At 37.0% G+C, this 9,877-nt stretch overlaps 1 pseudogene; it reads right to left on the bottom strand.

Moving 5' to 3' along the window:
- Positions 1–7,926: 7,926 nt before the first annotated feature.
- LOC148832687 (uncharacterized) lies at positions 7,927–9,212 on the bottom strand (annotated as a pseudogene).
- Between the last annotated feature and the right edge of the window lie 665 nt (positions 9,213–9,877).

Genomic DNA, 9,877 nt, shown 5'->3' on the forward strand with positions numbered 1-9,877 from the left:
GCAAACATGGTTTACATAAAAGACATTTTTCCAAGAAAGTTTATAATAATATGATCTATAGTTGAAATCTGAGCCTAAATAAAAAGAAAAAGCATTTTCAGAGAGCAATTACGCTGTGTTTATGTAGAATAAGTGATTAGGTTTATGACCAATCTAATTACTTATTCGTTTAAAACGCTATATAAAATAAAGTTTATTATTAATTTGCTGGACAGAGCGGTGAACATTATTATGCATAAGACAAAGATAACGATCCTGATCAGTTTAGAAATCTGTGTACGCTGTAAGGTTTTTGCTTCTTAAACTTTTAAAATACACGTTTCGAATAGAAAGAAATCCTCTTCCTGGTACAGTACTGTATGTATAGCAAACCAGCACGTCTTTTTTCTCCAATCAGAGGGGTGTCAGATGGTGTCAGCCAATCACCATTCTGAAGCCCTACCATAATCTCTGGTATGGGGAGACCCCAGAATTCTGTCCCATAGTTTAGACAGATGATAGATACTTTTATTGATCCTGTGAGGGAAATAAAGTAAATCATTTTCATTTTAGGAAATTATTAAACGCTCAGTTAAAAACAAAGGAGATTGTCTGTTATAGTGGACATAAAAACAAGAGTTCGCTGGCATTATATCCTAGAAGACACAGACCGGCGCCAGACCGGGAGAATGCCCGCAGCGTAAAAGAAAATGCCTGATGAACTAGGGATTGGACAGTTTCCAAGTGCTTGTACAATCGATGGAAATGTTCAAATAAATGTGCAAAAGAAATAAACAAAATAATAATTATTTCTTTATCATATTGGCTAGCTAATGTCCTCTCTTTGCTAGTTAGTGGCTGTGTTTCTGCGTTGGGTAGCAATGGGTGATTGTTCTCAGGCGGAAGATGTAAACAGCTTAATTTTCGTGTTAAATAATTTTTTAAAATTAAAATTCATTCTATACAGCAATCGCATATTTGGGTACCGTTTCATAAAACTTTCATGCTTAAAATGTTTAGGGAGAAATGGAAGACTGGTGTGTATTTTTTCTTTAAACTACCAAGACCAGCCATACACAGTACAGTTTACGTATATATAGTAATGTTTATGTTCCTAAATTAATATCGTTTATGACCTTCAGATGTGTTATGCTCCTCTTCTTTTTATGCTCAGCTACTAAAATTTCCCTTTAGTGGTAAAATTCCATATAAATATTCAAAACTAAGCGGATTAAAATGTGCACAGTAAAGACATTAAATGATTAAATCTTTTCACTACCAACCAATGCACCACGAGTGCCCCTGTCGGTCATTTTGGCCAGCCAATCACTTACCGCGGTGCCCTCCGGTGCCTTGTGGGTAGGTTACCGTACCGCGGGTTTGTACCGCGCATTTTGAATGGCTGCATCTGTACTTGACAGATAATGTGCCCATTATATTACACGTTCTAGCACAATACTAATTTGTTTACAATATTTGTTTTAAAGGTGTTTTATATTTTTAACTGTGTTTTATTTTTATAGAAATTTGTTCTATATTTATTAAGAAGAATTATATTTTTGAAGATGTTTATTTGTGGAAAACAATGCCTGTGTTACATTTTTCAAGATGTTTACGTGCTTGTTCTCTATGTTGATTTCTTACTTTCATGCGGTGCTCCTCCTCTTATTCCAGTGTGCTCCAAGTTGATTGGCTACCAAACTGAGGCGACCTCGCGGTACTTTTATGGTGCGATTTGGAACCGTGATGAAAAGTCGTCAGGGAATCGTGTAATTAGTCACCCCCTGCGAAACCTAGTAGTATAATTTGACTCCCTCTAGGACAGAAACGACAGTGAGATTCAGCAACTGCAGTCGTTAAAATTTGACATGCTCTCCGACTAGAACTCGTGTCGAGTCATGTAGTGTTTTTACACCTACTGTATAGCATTTTATTATTCTACTTTTAAAAACACTGTATAAAATAAAATTTATTAGTATTACTTATTATTACTTATATAAAAAGAATAACATCCATGATCCCCGTTTCCTTTCACAGCTTATTAATACTGTAAATTGCACAAGCTTTTTATAAGTTTTAACATGATAAGATTTTTGTGATTAATTTATAAGGCTGATTTTACTCATAATGTTGTACATTTGTACCGATTTATACATCACAGGTGCTCAAGGGCACAATAGTCACATCTCACCTTAGATATGAACCCATAGTCTTCCTGTTAGATGTACAGAACCCTAACCTTAAAGGTCGATATGGCATGGTGAACCTCTTATTTTGTATTGTTAAAATGCAGAGTCTTTACTTTTAATATGGACCTGGAAGACAAAAATTTTATAATTTTACTCTTAGAGATAAGAAATCATAAAACAGCCTATCCATATACTGTAGTTAACAGATTGGTACAGCACATATTTTCTTTGAGTATGGAAGTAAGGCAACATTAAAGTTGTCTATACTGTATGTCTTGTTAATTGATGAATAGTAGAATTAATTTAATTCATTTATTTTGAATAGACTATTAATTTTACAAATGACTTTCGTTAACCAAATTTTGTACATTTAGTAAAAAAAAACATTTGGGTTCTCATTCTGTACTGTATGTCAAATGTGTATTTTGCAGAACCTATGCATTTATACAGACAGAGCTAAATGGGCCCAGTACATGGAAAAACCATGCCACAGGGTGACTGAAAGATCATATTAATTCCCAATCAGTATTATAGTAATATTGAAGAAATTTACATGCTATGAATGCTAACATTGGACAGTCAAACCTAAAACCTAAAATTTATAAGAAAAACAATTGTTATCAAATAAGATATTTTAAAGTTATATAATTGTATCAGAAAAGTGAAATCGGTTATTGCACTTAATGAAAAGGAAAAATAAAATGAAATATCCTTTTCAGATAATGTATGTATATATATTCTAGCTGTATTGTAAGTACCTACAATAATTAGCATTCACAGCAGCAACCCATTTCTTTTCTGTGAAGTGCATGTAGGCCCCAAATGGTTGTTAATTTCTAATCTCATCAATGTGACAGCTAGCTCTGATTGTATAAAAACTATCTGCAGTATGTCTTCCATTCCAGCACAGTAAATCCCCCTGATAATGAACCTTTGTTTTACACGTTATAATTTACTCTGTTAATGCAATAGAATTAGGCATGCATTATATATAGATGTATACATTTTAAACACATTTTGTTTCAATTATAGGAAAATGTTAATCTAGTAAAAATGTTATTTTAATCATATATGATTTAATTTGGATTGAAGTAATTTAATACGATTAAAAGGAAAAAATCGACAAAAGATATAGAATTAGATAAATATTAAGCCTCTCAAACAATAGCAGAGGACGTGTTTTTCTAACCTTTAGTGCAAACCTTTCAAGTGTGAATACACTCCCTTCTAAACTTTTAGAACTACATGTACTGTACAGTACTACAGGTATTCTTTCACACAGCTTGACATCTTTTGTCTCTTTATTTATTATAATCTCCCACAGAATAGTCATATTGTTGTAGTTTTTGTTTTCTTTCTTTTATCAATTCCTTTTTGTAATACAGAATGAAAGAGACTAGCAAGACCTGCTGGTGATATTTTTTTTAAACTGGTGACTATTCTCACTTAAATAATTGGCTTTCATATGTGTTTAGGTTCCCTCACTTGTTTTTCTCCTAAAAAACATTATTTGAGCTATTTCTTTGTTTTATAAATCTCTTTGCCCCAGCTCTATTGATCTAGGTTGCCAATTAAGATGCCTTTAATATTTGCCTAGTTTTAACAAATTGTTTGAACTGCATTTGTCCCTATTACTGTATATCAGTTTTTTTAAAGAGGGATTACATTTTTCTGTGGCTGTAGATTCTTAATTATGCAAAACACTGTTCTCCCTGAAACATTATTTTTATAAAAAATGACTATACTCATCATGTGTTTTCCTTTTTATTTGCTGCTATAGTAACTAACATATCTTACACCCCTTTCTTTTTGGGCACTGTCAAAAACAGATTACCCATCCCTATCAGCTGGTCTTGTCTTGTCTGATTTTCAATGTCTTCTTTGTCTAAATTAGATATGCTTAAATGATCTTTAGTTTTCTGAGACACAGGAAAATGTACATTCAATTACAGGTAGTAATACATTTATAATTTGATTTAATATAATTATATTAAATATTATATATTTTATAATAAGTAATAAATTTATAATTCCACCAATCCCTCAAATATACAGTTAACATGTCTTCCACTACTCTTCCATTTCTAGACATCAACATCTCCATTAACTACCCCTGACTCTCTACTTCGGTCTATTACAAACCCACAGATTAACACTATCTATCTCCTGTATAGCTCATTTCACCCCAAACACACTAAAAACTCTCTCCCTTTTTCATAATTCCTTTGGCTACGCCGACTCTGCAGCGACAACATCGATTTCCAGAACCAAACCCTCACAATGTACTCTTTTTTTCATCAACAGAGGATTCCCTACCAGTGTTATTGACAGGGTCCCTCCCGAGCCAAAAACACCCCTTGGACTATCAACTTGAGCAGGAACTCCTGCTGTAACAACCGCATTCCTCTGGTGCTTCCCCACCACACCAACACACTTTCTATCCCCAGGACTATTAACGACAACTTTTCCATCCTACAAGATGATCCCTCCATTGGGGCCATCTTTTCTCACCACCCAATCATCTCATATCGCCAACCACCTAATCTGCGTAACCTTCTTGTTCACAACTCCCTTGACCGACCTCAGCAACCATCCACAGCAGGCACTTTCCCTTGCAACAGAGCTTGCTGTATCACCTGCAAGTACATATCTAACACCACACTCATTTAAGGCCCCTCAGGACAATTCCAGATCACTCAGATGAGATCTTGTACCTCCAGCAACCTTATTTACTGTATCTCTTGCAGTAAATGCCCAGCCATCTACATTGGTGAAACAGGAAGGAGACTCAGAGACCACTTCAGAGAACATGTTAGGGCTGTGAAGATTAAAGATTTATCCAAGTCTATTGTTTCTTATTTCACCTCTGGTGGCCATGATCACACTAATCTTTCTGTCTGTGTTCTCAAAGCTGGTTTTCCTAACTCCAAAATCAGAAAAACTACAAAAACAAAAAGTATCCTGCAGCTAGGATCACATCTTTCCCCTTCTACCAATGACAGACTAATTTTCTTCTAAATTCTCTCTATTCATTGTAGGTTTCATTTCACACCACTCTTCAACTATCTTGACTTCACACTACCTGATTGGCCACTCTTTCTGTCCCCTGTTCCCGCCTCTTGCTACTCCTCTCTCCCAGCTTTTATTCTCCCGCTATATTGCCTTTACTTACTGCCCTGTCTTTCTCACACCTGAAGAAGGCTCCATGGCCGAAACGTTGGAATAAACCGAAACTCATGGAATAAGTCTATTACTTTTTCCTTTGCAGCCTACGCATGCTGACGCAACGTCAGCTCAAAGATTTGGTTCAAACCACCAAATGGAGACTGGTTTGCCGACAAGCGGACCCTGCTGATGCGGGATTAACGCTAGGAAGAGTTGAGGGATGCATCACATTAAAAATTAAAAAGCCATGACCTGCTGCCACAGTGTACCTGTGGTGTACCTGTCCAGTTGTACAAATGGGTATTTTGCATAAGAGGTGAGGTGTACTACAGTAAATCTATAGCCACTGCCCCACAACTGCAGGAAACTACTGTAAGTTCTCTGGCTCAGCTGCTGTTTCTGTTTTTGTGGGATGTGCATATTCAGCACCCAGTGTCAACACGGCCAGATACATATTAAATAGGGTCACTGGCTATTTGGACAGCACGATCTCATGTGCAGGACATAATAAAATTAAAACAATTAAATCCCTTTAATAAAAACAAGAGTACTAATTTCAAACCATGACAATATTATGCATATGCAATAAATGAGCATAGAGACAGTAAATATGGTGGAGTTTGTTAATTAACTATAATTTTATTTTGAAACTAATTAAAGAATTCTTCAAACTAAAAAGGTGGCACTTCTAAATTACAGACAGGTGAAATAAAAAATAATATCTCTTGCTGAAAAAAGCACCTTGGAATTTTGTTTATTTTCCTCCATAAGTGTGATGCAGTTTCCCCACCCTACTGTTAAACAGTACCAATTGTCTCATAGTGGCATGATCAATAAGTATGGATGTAATCTGAACAACATGACTTTGATGAAACACTGTAACAAGGCATATACTGCATGAAAACAAGACAGTCTAGAAGCTATAAGAGGACCAGGGGAAGGGTCATTTATAACCGTTATTTCCAGAACGAAACACTGAATATACTCGATATAGACCTAGGCAAGATGTCCGTCAAGGATAATCAGCTGAGCCGCTGTTGGAAAAGGCCTATGCAGTGAAACAAGGAGACACAGCTGAACCATGAATCAGGAATTCCTGAAATCAGGAAACAGAATATAAATGCCCCAGAAGCGATGAGGTGGCGTGGAAGCTGATAAGGTGAATGCGTTTTGGAGGAAGGAGAGGTTTAAGATTGTGCTGGAAAGAAATAAAGAATAACGGAGTACGGGATACGGTTTATGACTAAAATTTACGGATTATGACTTGGATACGGTGCGGATTGGTGTGGACATACGGACTTGGAACTCTGTAGCTAGAGTCTATCCCGACAAGCAACGGTCGCAATGTGGGATACATTACAGGAACCAATTTTCCTGGAAGCCAATTAACCTATTGTACCAGTATGTCTTTGGACTGTGGGAGGAAACTGGAGCACCTGGGGGAAACCCACACAAACACTGGAAAGAACGTACAATCTCCAGGTAGATAGCATTCCAGATCTGAAATTTAACTCAGGGCCACAATTCTGTGAGGCAGCAATATTAACCACCATTCCACCATGCTGTCCCTATGAATGATATCTTTGTAATAAACATAACTATAAAAAGAATAGGTCTGAGGTGTTCTCCTCAGTATTTTTTATTGAATCTTTCCATTTTATTAACTAGTAATCAATATACGCTTATTGTAATCATCTGTCACCTCCTAAAAATAGTCAATTGTTTCTATCAGAATTTGAATCGCTGAGTTTCTGACTGTCTGTATAATGTTATAATTGTGACAGGATTGTCACATTTCGTGATTTTAATATACATTTTGATATTGAAAGTAGTTCAAAGGCCATTGTTTTTTAGAAAATAGATGGATGGATACAGTATGGTAACTAGTCACCTACCTCACCTTTCTGAAAGAGTTTTCTGATACAGCTTAGAGTAAAGGCTTTAAACAAATTGATATTGCAATTGAAACTAAGTCATGTTTGGTCAAGAATAAAATAAAACATTAATTTGAAAGTGTTGGATAATGAGTGAATTCCAATAAGGAAAGACAAGTTTACACACTAAACAACATAATATAACTGTGATTATCCAACTCTAATAAGATTGTTAACATCAGCCCTTGAAAAGTGTGGTGTATTTCTTACATTAATACTTTCTGTACATTTATTGATTAATTTATATAACTTAGCAGTTTAGCTTCTGAAGTCTATGAGATGCTGTATGCTTTCATATTTTCCCCTTCCCATATTACTACAGACTTTATTACTGTCACACTGATAGTCAGTGAACATCTTCATACATATTAGAAACAGTTCAGGTGGGTAGCTGCGTCAGCATGCATAGTCTGCGAAGGAACAAGTAATAGGTTTATTCCATGCTGAAAAGAGAAGAGAAAAAACAACATTTCGGCTGTGAAACCTTCCTCAGGTGTGAGAAAGACAGGGCAGACAACAAAGATAAATAGAACAGAAGAACAAAAGCTAGGAGAGGGGAGGGGGGGAGAGGGGAGAGGCAGAGAGGCCACTCAGGAAGTGCAAAGTGGAGAGGGGTGAAGAAAGGTGTGAAGTCAAAACCGGCATGAGAATAGAGAAGATTACACAAAAATAAGTCTGTCATTGAGAGGGGGGAAGGTGTGAATCTAGTTTCAGGATGAGTTTCGTTTCTGTAGTCTTTCTGCTATGGGAGTTGAGAAACCCTTCTTTAAGAACAGAGACAGATAGATCAGTGTGGTTATGGCCATCTGATGTGAAATGAGAAACTATGGGCTTGGAGAAATCTTTAATCTTCACAGCCCTAACATGTTCTCTGAAGCGGTCTCCTAGTCTCCTTCCGCTTTCCCCTACGTAGATAGCTGGGCATTTTTTGCAAGAGATACAGTAAATGAGGTTGCTGGAGGTACAGGATGTCGCCTGGGTGATCCGGGATTGACCTGAGGGGCCCTGAATCAGCATGTTGTTAGATATGTATTTGCAAGTTATGCAGCAAGTTCTGTTGCAGGGGAAGGTGCCTGGTGGGGATGATTACCGAATGCAGTCAAGGGAGCTGTGAACAAGAAGTTTACATAGATTGGGTGGTCGGCGGTAAGAGATGATTGGGTGGTCAGAAAAAAGGGAACCGATGGAGGGATCATCCTGAAAAATTGAGTAGTTGTTAATAATGGTCCTGAGGGTAGAAAGTGTGTTAGAGTGGTAGGGAAGCACCAAAGGAATGTGGTTGTGAGACCAGGAGTTCCTGATTGAGTTGATGATCCAAGGGCTGTTTTTGGCCCGGGTGAGGGCCCTATCGATAACCTGGGTGGGGTATCCTCTGTTGATGAAAAAAGAATGCATTTAAGTGCTTTGTTCAGGAAATCCATGTCATCACTGCAGAGTTGACGTAGCCCGAGGAACTATGAAAAAGGGAGAGAGTTTTTGGTGTGAGTGGGGTGAAAAGAGCTGTACAGCTGTGTGAATCTGTGGGTTTGTAATAGACCAAGGTGGAGAGTCGTGGATGGTTAATAGATAGATTTATGTCTAGAAATGGAAGAGTGGTGGAAGATATGTTAACTGTATATTTGAGGGACGGGTGAGAGTTAGTGAATTGATGCAGGAAGTGCTCTACCTGGTCATTAGAGCATGTAGCAGCAGAAACACAGTCATCGAGGTATCTCTTGTAGAGGTCAGGGACAAAGCCAGTATCGGAAGCAAAGAAGCATTCTTCTACCCAGCCGACAAAAATATTGGCATAGCTAGGTTCCATCCTGGTGCCCATGGCGACTCCACTAACCTGATGATAAAAAAGGTTATTAAATAAGAATGCATTAAGTGTGAGAACCAATTCCGCAAGACGCATTAGAGTGTGGGTGTGTGGATTAAGCACTGCGCATTTGTCCAGCATGTGCTTGAGGTTAGAAACAGATTGTTTCCATGACCTGATAATACTGACAACTGACTGACAAGATAAATAAATTTTTCTTACTTGACCCAGGTCACTGGCGACCAAGGTCCCTTTTCTGTCCCAAGTATGAGGTTTCACGCAATAAAAAAAAAATATATGCAGGTCCCTACCAATGCAGGTTTGTCTTTATGATTGACTGCTTAGTAACTCAAAAAGAAAAAGAGACAGTGAGACAAAAAATAGTAATACTGATCATATTCATATTTATCTCCGTACCTATGCTCATTAATCTTTGGAATTTTCCTTTGTAATTTAATAATTCTAAATGTAAATGTAAAATTGTAAATGTAAGGAATCATGGGTGAAGTACCTGAATTTGTTATATTTTAGTCTGTATTGTATCAAAGACACATTATTCACATTATATACTGTAAATTATAAAAATGATCCTATTGCAACAGCTTAAAGAAAGATAAGGTAGCAAGGTTTATTGTAAAATATAAAAACAGTCTGCTATGGTCATATCAGTCCCCTGGTCTACCAAGGGCAATCAGATACTCAGGAGCATGGGATTGTTGTTTTTGGCATGATCTTTTTTAATGTTTCTGATGCTAGTTTGGGCTACGAGGTTCAAGTGATTGGAGGTTTGCCTGCAACTGTGATTGAAA

The sequence above is a fragment of the Atractosteus spatula genome, chromosome 6 (assembly GCF_055471065.1).
Source record: "Atractosteus spatula isolate fAtrSpa1 chromosome 6, fAtrSpa1.hap1, whole genome shotgun sequence".
Lineage (NCBI taxonomy): Eukaryota > Metazoa > Chordata > Actinopteri > Semionotiformes > Lepisosteidae > Atractosteus > Atractosteus spatula.